We start from the raw sequence: 13,944 nt of genomic DNA on the forward strand, positions 1-13,944 counted from the left end.
ACTAGCTAGAGTATATGCTTTGGAGGAAAGAAAAATAGAAGAGTCAGAGATCAGAAAATGTATTTTTAGTTTTGTTTAATATTGAGGGCTTGGGTAATTTTGTACTTTTTCATTGTAGCTGTGTGGAATGGAAGAGGGAAGGATTAACATTGTCCTTTGAGGAGGCTCTTTGATTATTCTTATATAGAAAGGACTACTGTTTGTGCTACTCGTTTTCCCAGAGTGTTAGCAAAACATTAAAAACAGAAAATGGAAACAGTCATCTTCTATGTTTTTTTCTTACTATGAGAGCAGGCTGCTGGGGAACTGTAAAATAGTCATATAATACTGTCATATAGTTGAATTTCAGAAACACCTGACCATGCCAGAGCCTGGAAACTAAAGTACTTCAAAACTGATTGTAACAAAAATAAAATCTGTTTTTTAAATGTTCAGTGGACCTGCAACCAGTCCACCAAATGTCTAAACCAAAGAACAAAAACTTTGTTCATTGGTGATGTGAAGGGAAGTTTCTGATGCTTGCATAATACTCTGTAGATGTGGTAACATTTAGTCATGTTAGATTATAACTTTCCTCACAAGTGATATTCAGCAGTGATACCAAAACTCTTACAAACTTCCATTAACAGAGAGTAGTTTATTTGGCAGAGGTGACAGGTGTTTATAGCAACTTCTATCTAGCTATTAATCCTTTAAGCTGTGTAAAAGTAAACTTAATGACTTGTCAAAACAAAACAAAAGAACCCAGAAGCAGCCCTATTTATTTATTCCTTTCTAAAAATTTGTTTCTGTAAGATTCTGCTTTGCTTTCTTCATCTTTCACTAATCTCTATTTATCTTAGTAAATAAATGAATGGTATAGTCCCCCATATTTAAATTTTAATTTGTTTTTTTTTTTTAAAATTAAATTTTAGATTTTAAATAATTTCCTACACAAAACCAAAAAAGTCACATGGACTGTATAGTTTGACATAATTGAGAGTATCTGACTGAACTATTGAATAAAACTTTTTTTTTTTTTCCACAAATGTATACTAATAGCTTCAAGCAACAGTGAACAATTGCCTTTACAGGTTTAGTGATTTTGTGATTTGCCTTCTAACAGAACACTAACCTAAGGGGCTTTAGACACATTTTTCAGTGACAAGGATAGTTAATATGTTGCTATTACATGTTTTCAGTATTTGGTCTATATTTCATGGAGAGTCTCATCTGAAAAATGTTTGTTTTGTCATCTGTATTTTTAAATGAACTTGCTGTAGAATATTGCTCAACAAAGCAGTTGTAAACAGTTTTGTTTCTATTTAAAAGTAATTCCAGATCTGGTTACTACAACTTCAAGTATGCTGATGCCATTATTTAGCACAGCAGAAAAACTCTGCACCCCTCTGAAGTAAAAAGACTTTCAAATAAAGGACACCTAGCTTTCTATCTGTAAATATTTTAAAAAGCTCAGGAAAGATGTCGGATGACAGTTCTCTGTTCCTGCTGGTATCACTGGAGACACTAAACAGCAATGCAACCCTCTCTCCTGTTTGCAGTCTGCACTGTGACCCTGCAGGTGTAAAAGGATACACTGAAGAGCTATAGTAATTTGTAAAGCAAACTATGCCCAAGTAGGTTTATCAAAATGACTGTAAAAGCAGGAGAGGGAGCTTATTGCAGAAGCAGAGGACTGACGAGGGAGAGGCCTTTGGAAACCACTGCTGCTTGCATGCTCCCCTTCTCTCTGAAAACCCTCCACAACACTCTGTGAGCTCTAACAGTGGTGTGGACATAAAACAGATATTATATTAGTTCCCTTTATTTAGGAAGCTGGAAATTATCTGACTCAAGACAACGGCCTTGACTGTTTGGACTCTAATAGATTCCCTGATCAGGTGGGAAGCCACAAAGCAAATGAGATTTTATAACCCGAAGTGGTACAAGGAGGTGTCAGTTGTGTATAAGGGATGTGCACAGATAATGTTTTTACAGCACTGACTGTCTCAGGCTTGATCAAAAGCTGCTAGCCTTAACATGCCTCTTTTCCTTGACTTCAATGAGCTTTGGATTGGACCCTATGAGAGCTGATACAAACTAAAAATATTGCAGTGCCAAGACTGTGTAAAGTCAGTAGAGAAATATGATCAAATTTATCATGACAATACTCAGCAGTTTGTAAACTCATTAACGTTTGCAGAGAACAGGCCGTTTTACCTGTGACCTATAAATCCTGGAAAGCTCAGGAGAATTGCCACTCTGAGAAATGTTGATGGCAAACGTATTTGTGGAGGAGTCTGATGGAGCCAAGTGGTGTAGTTTAATGGAAGTTGCTATTGTTATAAAAGCTTCATGGGATGCAAATGACAAGTTGCTATGCATGTAAACAGTTACAAAGGTTGCACAGAGTGGGGTTAAAATCTGTGAAATTATATAGGAAAGTGGGAGTCTGTTAGGTTAGCAAGATATTGCCCACAAATTAAAACACATTCCATATACAAGGGACATTTATAGCAATAAGAGGATGGATGATACTAATGTCCCCATTCCAACTATGCTAAATGTTTCAAACCCACAAGTACTGAAGGCAAAAAAATATAGATTCTGGGTGTATCAGTATCTATCTCTCTGTATCCAGGGATGACATGTAGGCACTAGAAAGAATACTGGAGGACAAAAAAAAAAAAATTACAGGCATGAAAAGACTGGCAGACTGAATAGAGAATTGTGAATCTTTAGCTGTGGCAGAGTGCTCTGAAGAGTCAGCAGCCACTGTGTCATGAGAAAGAAAACATATACAGTCCTTGAAATATTTTTATGTGAAAAGAGCCTTTCCATTAAGAATTTAATGGAAATTAAATCTATGCCAGCCATCCTGGCTCTTAGCAGGTTAAAGCACTATCTGGGGTTGCTGTTCCAAGGACAACTTCAGTGATGCTCTGTTTTTCTTCCTTGTAAAATGGCTGCAATTCCTGGCACTTGCTACAGTTCCTAAAAAGGATGGTGCAGCTCTAGCTATTTAAGGGAACTTGTGGCCAACTGCACGAGGTTCCTGGCCTTTCTTACCCCAAGCCATGCAGCTGGGTAGGAGTGGTGGGCCTGACAGTCTTTTCCATAGTTTGTATACAGTACATTATGAAAAAAAAAATGGTCCATACCCTGGCTAAGATGAAGCTAAAATATTATGGATCAAATTAAGACTGACAGTTTCCCGCTGGTTGTTTATAGAGCTGTGGGAGCTACACGTAACAGTGGTTTGCTGCAGAGGTTAATCAACATGGTTTTAGAAGCGCCTTATCTGTGCAGGCAAAATACAAAAACAAAACACCCCAAATTAATGCCAACAATAACTGTGCCACACCGAACTACCACATATTCCCTGCTTGTTTGTGTTTGCTATGTATATGCTGCATTTCTAGAGAAGAACTACCAAAATTAAGGAATCGTTTTAATATCTTTTAAAAAATTAATTAGAGCTGTGATTCATCCTGCATGTCGTTTATTATGGATCTTTCATCCAGGAATCAGAGTAACTACTGAGAACTCTATAACATTACTTTACTTTCAAGAGACAGAATGTTAATCTGTTTATATCAGGTTGGCAAACGCTGTTAGAAGATCAAAGTTTAAGCATATCAGAATAGATCTCATAGAATAATTTGGCAAAAGGCATGTGAGTTGATCAGTCATGCACAGATATTCAGGAAATTAACTGATGTCCTGAATCACACTGCCATACTGTGACAGGAATTTATTTGTGTGCATGTCTTTCTAGAATGAAAAATGAAACAGCTTTGAAAATATAGCCTTCTCTGTCTTATTTCAGCCTTTGGCTTCCCTGCTTAAACTTCCAAGTGTACAGCTGGGGGCAGGGAGAAACAGGAATTTCTAAGGTAGACATTTGTCCAGTAACAACTAGATGGAACTGCCAGCTTATTACAATTGGACCATTGAACACCAAACACTACTGTCTCCCTCCTGCCTAATTGTGAAGTCTATGGATCTCCTCATGTAGTTACTTATCCTATTAGCTTAAGGGAAGAACCCTCTAATTGCATTCACAGCAAATCTTCAGTATATGCTGTGATATGTATATGTGGTATGGAAAAGTAATATTACTGTTTCCATTAGTAGTATTCTCCTTTTTCCTACTATCATTTGGGTTTTAACAGAACTCTCAGGTTTATAAGCATACCTGGTTAGTATTAATATATGATACCAAAGCAAGTAAAGAAAAAATAAAACAAGCATTTATCATTGAAAGAAATTTGTCACTAAACTATGATCCTCAGTCCAGAAGGATAGTGGCAGTTTGGATTCACAGCCCACCTGCTGATTATGGGAGCTGCTGGGTAAAACTGTAAGCCTTGTATTATACAGGAGGTGTCTGTATACATCATGGATCTAATAGAACTCCTTTCTCCTTCCAAAGCTACACGTGCACACAGGCCATGCGGCTAAGAGGTGGTCATAGCCTGAGTTGGCCAATATGAGCATATTGCTGTGGATCGTGGTTTAGCCCATTTGCTTTTCCCTTTTTTCTCCCACAGCAAGGGAACGTAGATACTGCTGAGACTGCTGTAGCCCAAAGCATGTTGTGGCAATAGTGAGAGAAAAGGGAAAGCGAGAGGCACATCACCTTACCAGGTTACTCTGTCACTGAATTAGTTCCCTCAAGTAACAATTCCACCCAAAACTCAATCAATCAATAAAGCTAATATGCTTCTGTTTAAAAGACTTTCATTTTTCTTCCATAAGACCAAATGTGTTCATAAATCAAATATTTGCTGATAAACACTCTCATCTCTGTTTTTAGAAAGTCTGTCTCCTTAAGAGAACGGGTTACTGTCGCCATTAGGAAACTGGCAAACTCATTTCTTTCAAGATTATTTAATGCTCAGAGGACTGGAAATCTGGTGATAGATAGTTTAGGCTGCAAACGTACAGCCACTGTTACACACACTATGACTGTGTTATACTGGGGATCCAGACGTGACGAGCTCCATGTTCTAGTTAATCACCATCTAGTCCCTGAAGGCTTTTTTTTCCACAGGAGTATGGTTTTGTCAATGCTTACATTTGCTTCAATAGAAGGAATTTTTTCATATGCTCAGATTTTCTATCTGATTTTTGGAGCACCATTGCTAACTAAGCTAACTTCTTTAGTGAATTGCATAAAAAATAAAAATTTTACATTTTTTAACATTCTAATACTCTTATTTGAAGCATTATAGATATTAGAAAATATAGGGTTTTCCAATTCTCTGTCCAAAATGAGCTCCTGATTAGTACCAATTCTTAATTTCTTCAAAGTGCTTATTTTAATAACTGTGTTAACCTGGAGTTGCAAGGAAAATGGAAAGTATTCTCCAGTCAGCAGCTGTGATCCTGGCAGACTGCCAGGATGTTTGTGACCTCTAGAAATCCTTAAGGTTTTGCTCAGCATTTCCTTATCCCAAATACCCTGTTGTTTCTGTTTTAAATTACATCTCACTGTACCCAGGGTAGGTAATAATGTTAATGTAACTGATACAACAGATTGTTACAAGCATCCTTGTATCCTGAGATGGGAATATCTTGATTATGCAAACAATTATAGAGTTTATTGTATTATATTTCTGAAAATATTATAGTATTACGTTGATACAGATTATACTGTTGCATCTCAAGCATATTTGTTTAAAACATAGTGAATGGAATTCAAGGACTGTCAAAGACAATGAAAAACAGTACCTGACTTTTCCTGGGTTTGTATCAGGATCAGTATGCTATTGTAATTTTCACGTTATTTTGCACTAATTTCTAAGATTCAGAGATATAAGTTTCTTTACTTTTCTGTGCCTGTAGAGTTAATGATTACCATAATTATAAAACATTGCAAATAAGAAGTGAAAAATCATGCTGCTTCTGTTAAAATACAATTGTTTGCTTCAGAATGCACAATGAGTTTGTTCAGGGAATCTTGTGATAGTAACTGCAGATAATATTAGAAAAACTAATCTCTTGGAAGGCAATTGTATTTATATATTCATATAAGGGCATATATTAAGATGGTCAAAACAAACAGGTCCTCCTGCTGCTAATACTTAACGGCAAGACAATAGCAAAATGAGGATCAATTACACAGCTGAGGAAAAAAAGATGCATTATATTAATCTCCACTGACTCTTTTGGTCCAATGTCAGTGGTGAACGTGAATATAATGTGCTATCCACATGACATATTACACAGTGTATGTGGGAGGCACATACAGTAACATATGCTGTGATGTGTACTGTGACAGCTTACACGTACTCTGTACATAAGTGGCCTAAATTCAGAAATCTGACGGAGAGAGAAGGGGAATGTCATATTCCATCATAGAACTCATATCGTGTTGCAGTATCCTGAAGTGATAAGAATGTTAAAGTATGTAAGAAACACGATCATTCGTTTAAAAACCCAACATTTGTATTCTAAGCTGAGTATCTCAATTTCAAGCTTTTAAAAATTTGTAACACTTTTTCATCTAGAGTTGGTGTTGAAACTGAAGCCATGTATGCTCACATGCTCTCTTTTCCTGTACCACTTATCTGGATCTCTGTGCTGCAATGACACTTTAGCAGTGAGTTTTCTTCTTCCATGCATTTATAAGTGTTTCCATTGATTTTGTAATTAATGATGACCCTTAAACAAATATTTATTTTTTTTCTGTAAGTTACAGAGCTTGACATAAATTTACATATTGGTGATCACTTCCAGAAACCAGTGCTGGGTATTAGCTATTTAATTTCATCTCTTCTGGCAGTATTTTTCTAGAATACTTGCCTTGTCACTAACTGTGGTGTATCTTCATTAAAACTGTCAGGCAGAGAAAAACAGAATCACAGACATGAAGGCAAGAAAAGCTTTGATGGGCAAGGAAGAGATCAAGTGTGAGAGAGATTGAGCTGAAACAATAGTATCATCTACTAGATACTCCTTGGGGTGCAGAGATTTAGACTTTGCCTGGCTTGTTTTTGAGTCACAGCTGGATAAATCATTAAGTTACTATTACTATTATTGCAAAATGAATTTGGGTTTCAGGCTTATTTTTGCTTACTCTCTTCTGATATTACTTATCTATAGCTTAAAATAAAAATACAATATGGTTATCATCCAAATATCTACTAAACTGGTTAAGTTAATACATTGCCAAATGATCAGTCCAGGTAAATTTACCCATGGGATAGTGACTGTTCTGCAGACACAACTTTCTGTTCTGAGAGTTCAGTGAGCTAAATAGGCAGCTCCAGGTGTTAGACACTACCTTATTCTGAAATTTTGGGTCCTTTTCAAAAAACAAATCTCTGGAGCATTTTGAATTGAACCTACTCTCTCTGTGCTTTCTGACATCTTCCTTGTGAAGTGAAGCTCTTCATTGTCACCTTCCTTTGACAGCTTCTCTCATCCCATACGTTCAATACATCCGCTCTGAGCAAGGTACCTTTTCATCTGGCATTTCTTTATGTTAAGGCTATGCTGATCCTCATTTGTGAATTGAATCTGCCAGGCTTGCTCATATTATATACTGCAGTTTGCCAAACCTAGTTTGCTCTGATTGGTAGTGATAGCAGTGGATACCAGTTCAGACAGCTGTGGCAGCAGCAATCTATGCTACCCAGTTGTAGGTATCTAACCATAAATATGATAATGTTGTGTTGCTGGACCACAGCCAGCTCTGCCCTTGCTTCTGCAATATGAACCTTTCTACAATATGAAGCACAAAGATAATCTGACGCTCAGAGGCACTCAGTTTACATGCAGACTGAAAAAAGAACCTCAGGGTTGCTTCATATGGACATAGATCCAGTTGTAAAGCCTCACCATTTTTTGTATTGGAAGGGGTGTCAGGAACTGTTCCAATGCAAAAGGAGCAGTGTGCCTGTTTTAGTCCTGTGTACAATGTAAAAAAGCATTCTGTGTCTTAATCAGAGGAAAGCTCATGAGAATGACAGAATTAGGAGCTGTCACCGATACGAAATCCACAAGAGAGAGCAAGCAGTCTGCACACAACTTGCAATTATCTCACACATATCAAATCTAGTGATATCTGTGGCTGCAAGTTACTGTGAGAGTATTTCAAAAGGATTCTTCAGATGATAGAATATTGATCACAACATACTGAGTGCCAAGAGTCAATCATGCCTTTGATGTTGGACTATGACATGCATATGTTCTAGCTTTAAGTTACTGGGATAATTAAGATAAAATTATTCCTCTTCTGTTAATTCCTTTAAAGCTGAAAAGACTTGTCAGTAATTATGAGAAGAGTATTCTTAAAGTTACTAGCTGATGCTCACCAACTTCCAGGGTGTGCTGGTCTCCAACTCTATATGGGCTACAGGTATATGGGGAAAGTAAATCCACTTCTACATACACAGATTTCACGCAGGAAAATATGCACTCAGGGCTTCTCCCTTTGTAATCTGCTAGTTAGCCTCAGACTGCTTAACACCAGTGACTTTCCTTCCTTGAAGCTGTACAGTATCTTCTTTCCCAAGAGTGTTTCAAGCCATAAAGGAGGATTAATGCTGCTTTTGAACTACATTACTGTTGTGTGGATTTTCCACTTGGAAGCTTCTAGCATAAACTTAATATCATGTAAAGTAGAAATAAGAATAATTAGCAATTAAGAAATCATCTGCCAAGTTTTGAGCTTGTATTTTCCTTGATGAGCTGGTCTTCTGACTTATCCATCTCCCTTCAGACTTTTCTATACAATCAATTTGGACACTCCAAACCAGGCATCTTCCTGATAGATAACTTCTTCAATCCACGGGGAAGGGGATGTGCCATAGATTATTCTGCCCTCCTTTTCTTGTTTTCCTGGCATTCCCAACTTTTGATAACTAGATCTGCCTATTTGGTGATTACAGACTCTCAAAGCATCATCTCAATATTTATTTGATTTATGGATCCAAATTTAATGCTAACACTGCCCTGTGGCATTTTGTTGCACTCAGTTAATAAATCTAGATTTAATGTTCTTAAAAGAGAATAAGGCTAATTTATTTTTTCTTTTGTCTAGCTATCTCTTACTCCCTCTAGTAACTTTTAATCCATTTGTCCCTTCCAGTGTTATTGAGATCTCAAGGATGAGATGTTTCTACAGCTGTTAGGAAAACAAATGGCTGAATGGAGACAAAAGGCTAAAGTACAAACTCTCTGGTTGTTTGCTTGGTTTGTTCTGTTTGCTGATCAGGCAGTATATGTATACCTGAATGGATAACTCTCAAAAAAAAAAAAAAAACCAACAGAGAGTATTATTCTCTGACCAGACGAAATGCAAGAGGAACCTGAGGTGCAGAGGGGTTGGAGAGGCACAATCCCTCCTCTTCCCAATGAACAGACATGAGAGTTGGTGAAGAGGAAAGAGAAACTTTAGTCTTATCCCAGTGGACAATTTCAGCAGAGCAAAGCACTAAGTGACAGACCAGATTTGCATGGACCTCTTGTATTCCATTCTAAGGTGGTTTAGGTGATTTTGACACTAATGAAATCTGAAGATCATTTCCTATGCATAGAACAGGTGATTCACACTTTGCAGCACAACTCTAGCTCTGTGTCTCTGGTTCCAGAGACATCGTCTGTGTCTCTATATTTGTAGAAGTGGTGGAAATGGTGTCACCTAGGAAATAAGGTGTAGCTTGCAAATAAATATTTCAAACCAGATTTTCACAAGTAAATGTTAATGGCTCTAAAATGCTAGATTATGACAGTGCAAGATCATCGTATTACAAAGCACATCATCTGTATGCGCTTGAAAAGAATGCTGCAGCACTGGTTTTCTCTCTGTTGTAATTGGCTTAATCTGAGGGGAACTAAACCTTATCTATTTGCATATAGTTATTTAGACCTCTCTATAAGAGGTGTAGGATCACAGTTGGAGAAAGAATTAGTGAGTTAGGTAATTTTTAGATGTACACGTTAAATTATTAATATAATGCACAAGTCAGAGCTACCTTAATAATATAAATTATGTTTTATGTACTTCTGTAATATACATCTGCTAAAATATGAATATCTTTAAGGAAGTATAAATAAATTCTATTTGCATTCAAGAGAAGTTTCTGGTAATTGTTAATACTTCTGCTATAAACATTTTCATCCAGGCTTAGCCTCTGGCCTCTTTACCATCACAACCATACCTCTGCATGGCTAAGAGATAGTCTGCTGGGCTCACAAGCATTTACTTCAAGTAAATTTACATTTACTGACTTTGGTGCAAGAACCTGCAGACGCAATATAAACCTCAGACCCTTACTAGAGAATAAAGAGATGGCTGTTGTAAGTGGATTTCACTCATTGTAATTCTTAAAAAGATCTTAAAAAGAACAGAAGAAAAATAAAGTGTTAAAATGATTGAAAAGAAGTAATCAATCATAAATATAAGTTATTTTTAAAAATCCGTATAGGAGTTCATTTCACTCCTTTAACTCATTCTTTTTAACACAAGAATACTCCAAATATAAGCATATTGTTTCATATAGACCAAACCCTCTTGGCCCAACTAGCAGACCAGTTGGTTCGTTCTTAGCCAGCTAGCCCCTTGCAAATGTGCTGACTTGGATCCCCCCCATACTTGGAAGGGCCTCAGTGAAACAAGCCTCCACTGTGCTCAGTTCACTACTTGTGTTAAGGCTCCAGAGCAATTTTAGACCATTTACGTAAGTGAAAGCTGCCACCTGCAATTCTATTTTGTGCCAGGGTTCAGCGGTTGAGAATTCAGTATCCACACAAGCCCTCCAAGAGGCTGCTTTGCATACTGGGGGTGGCAGCAGTGGTTCAACTCTAGCAGCTGTGCTGCCAAAGGGGAGGAGCATGGAAGAAGAGCACGAAAGGTTCCCTTTCTCCTGTGTGCCAAGGGCACAGGCATGTTCTTCATTTGCAGACTCCCAAACTTTCCTGAAATCAGAACAAAAATGGAAAATATGTCTAGCTGGAAACTACTTCTAGCCTCCTGGCTTCTCAAAATGCTCCTCAGGACAGTTTAATTTGGTAAATTATTTGGTAGTTTTCAGTGCACTTTCTCCTGACTAGACTTCATTACTCTTAGCAATGAACATGCATTTTTCCTTCTCCAGCACTGAATTCTTTAAGTTGTGTCATGTTTTTTTGCAAAGCCGTAAGACAAATTTCCTGCATATCCCTTTATCTCTCTACTTATCCAAGATCAATAACAAAACCAAAATCCCCTTAATAAAATACAATATGAGGTCCTAAATGAGTTGTAGTGCCCCTGCTACAACTCCACTACCTACTACAAAAATCCACTACAAAAAAATCCTACTACAAAATCCACTACCATTTTGTAATTTATGGCTGAAAGTAGTTTATCTTCAGTGCCCTGCTGATAAGATGAAATGCTTGTAGATTTTTGCCATACTTTTCTATGTTGTGATATTCTTTCATATGTTGTCCAGAATGGCTGACCACAGGCTTTCTAAAATGGCAAGAACCAGCATCATCAAACAGTGTCTGTAGTCACAGAGAACCAGCTTGCTACAGGTGGCAGAAGAGACAGCAATAGGAAGCACAAGGTTTAGTATGCATGGAAAACATATTAAGAGAAAACAGTAATGCAGTTCAAAAGTGATAAGGAATGATCACATTAGCCCTGAGATAACAACTGTCTACATGAGAAAGGCTGGCATTTTTTTCCTGGCTAATGCTGTAGAGTGTAAAAGGTGAACTAATACAGTGAGAACAAACTTTTCACAGTAAAAAACAGTTCTGTGTTTGAGACACTTAGCTTACTGGGGACACTTCCAGCTAAAGAAATTGCTAACTCCAATATTATCTAAATTTTGTCATGGACACTCTCTTTTGTGATGCTCATGTGTGCATACAAATAACTCAAATATGCATTTCCTTTAATTAGTAAGGACTGTATGTTAAAAGACAACTGGATTATTTTTGATTATGTTAAAGTTCCTTACAGATTCAGAAGTACAGCTATAGACTTGGGTGCACAGACGTGTTTCTTAAGTGTGTAAAAGTTAAAAACAAAAAGATGTTACTAAAGGGTTCTTAAAAGCTTTCTAAATGTGGTAAATAAAAATTAAACATCAAATTTACTAGTGAACCTAAAAAAAACATTAAAATCCACATTGTAAGCATCTGGGCATTATTAGTAATGTATCATGGTTCCAAAGATTTTCTCAACTATGTTTTCTATTATAAGTCAACAACAAAGCTATTTCATAAATACTAAACACTCAGTTCCCTTCTTGACTTTATCTTATGATAATAAAACTGAAGTCAGAGCTGATGTGTACATTTCAAGTAAAGTTATGATGTAAAGCAGAGAACGTAGGACAAAGGTAGCAGAAAGTATTTATGATTGAAACTGTAGATTTAAATTTGTAAAAATAACTCTCATTGACTAGCATATCACAACTTCCTTATTATACTGGCTTTTAAAAAGCTTTTTAATGTATGCAGCCAACCTCTTCTACTTTATTTTGTAACCACTGTACTGATTCTGCTTCACCAAGTTGGTATGACTATTAAAAAATAAAGAGGGAAATAATTTTACAGAACGTTAGATTTGTCATAAGAGCATTTTAATATCTAAAATATAGTATCAAAGTTTCACACAGCCAGAGTGATAAAAAAATGTGTGTTTAGCTGTGGATATATCAGTTTGCAATAGTTAATTCTTGCACCTGTACGCATGGACAGAAACCAAAGTATTAATGAATTTATGTTTTGATCATTTGTGTTACAAATCTATGATTTTTGAGACTAAATATGAGGGTGGGAATTAATTGATTTAGAGAGATGATTAAGTTGTAAGTCAACAGTTAAAACCAATATCATTTTGGCATGGAAGAGCAAGTACGCTTTGTCTGTGTGATGGTGTCGGCAAACCACCAATGAAAGCAAAAGGTACTTTTTGTTTGTCTTTCAATGAAATGACACATGCCATATTAAAAAAAAAAAAAGTATCTCAGTCTCTATCCTCTTCATTTTAAGGAGCTAAAATCTGTGTTGTTGTTTTGTTTTGTTTTTAAAACATGATTCCTATTACTTTGGCATGGTATCTTATAGCAGTTTTTGACATCAAGAATCCCAGTGACATGAAAGATTGCAACAGGCAAGTAGCATTGATGTTTCTGACAGCTGTGGTTAATATTGGGAATATTTTGCACTGGAAGTTAGTCAACATTAAGAATACTATTATTCAGTGTGCCTGTCCAAAGATATTACAATTTTAGAGATAAAATTGAGTAGTATATAACAGAAATAGCATCTCATTAATAAAATCTAGTAAGTGAAATTTAGATTGCAAAGTGCCAAAACAGTAGAGGATGTTTGTTCTTCTAAGCATTGCCTTTGTTTTCAGGTGAGTATCTGATGACAGGACATATCAACATCTAACAGCTAACACCTGTGGAACTAAACTCTTATTAAATAATTATGTTGGTAGTACGGAAGTAAAAGTGGAATCACAAGGGAAACACCTGACTGTTTTCAAAGTCAAACCACGTTTAGGTATTGAGCTTTTCATTGTGTAGATGGTAAATACATCCCTGTACTATTGGGTAACATTTCAAAGTACTTTAATCTGCACCCTAGTGACAGCAAAATGAGTCTCATCCTTTATATGTGTTTTTCAATTCTTCTGTTGTGCAACTCAAAGCTGCCTATATAATAGCCTAGTACAGCAATGCTCTTTTTTGTTGGGACAATAATTTTTATTTTATTGAACAATCATTCAGGGTTTTAAACTATAAAGTGTAAAAATATATTCTACACAATTTTTATTGCCATAATGTTAATTATTTCCGCTAAAGGATAATGTCAGTGATTAACTGTATTTTTCCTAAATGCATTTTATTTTTATTAAGATACGTCAAATTTATCCGAATTAAATGCAGACTGGAAGTAAATGATAGGATGCAAGGCAGTAATCTAACCTAATTGTTCTTATTGAAC

The sequence above is a fragment of the Merops nubicus genome, unplaced genomic scaffold (assembly GCF_000691845.1).
Source record: "Merops nubicus isolate BGI_N331 unplaced genomic scaffold, ASM69184v1 scaffold10195, whole genome shotgun sequence".
NCBI lineage: Eukaryota > Metazoa > Chordata > Aves > Coraciiformes > Meropidae > Merops > Merops nubicus.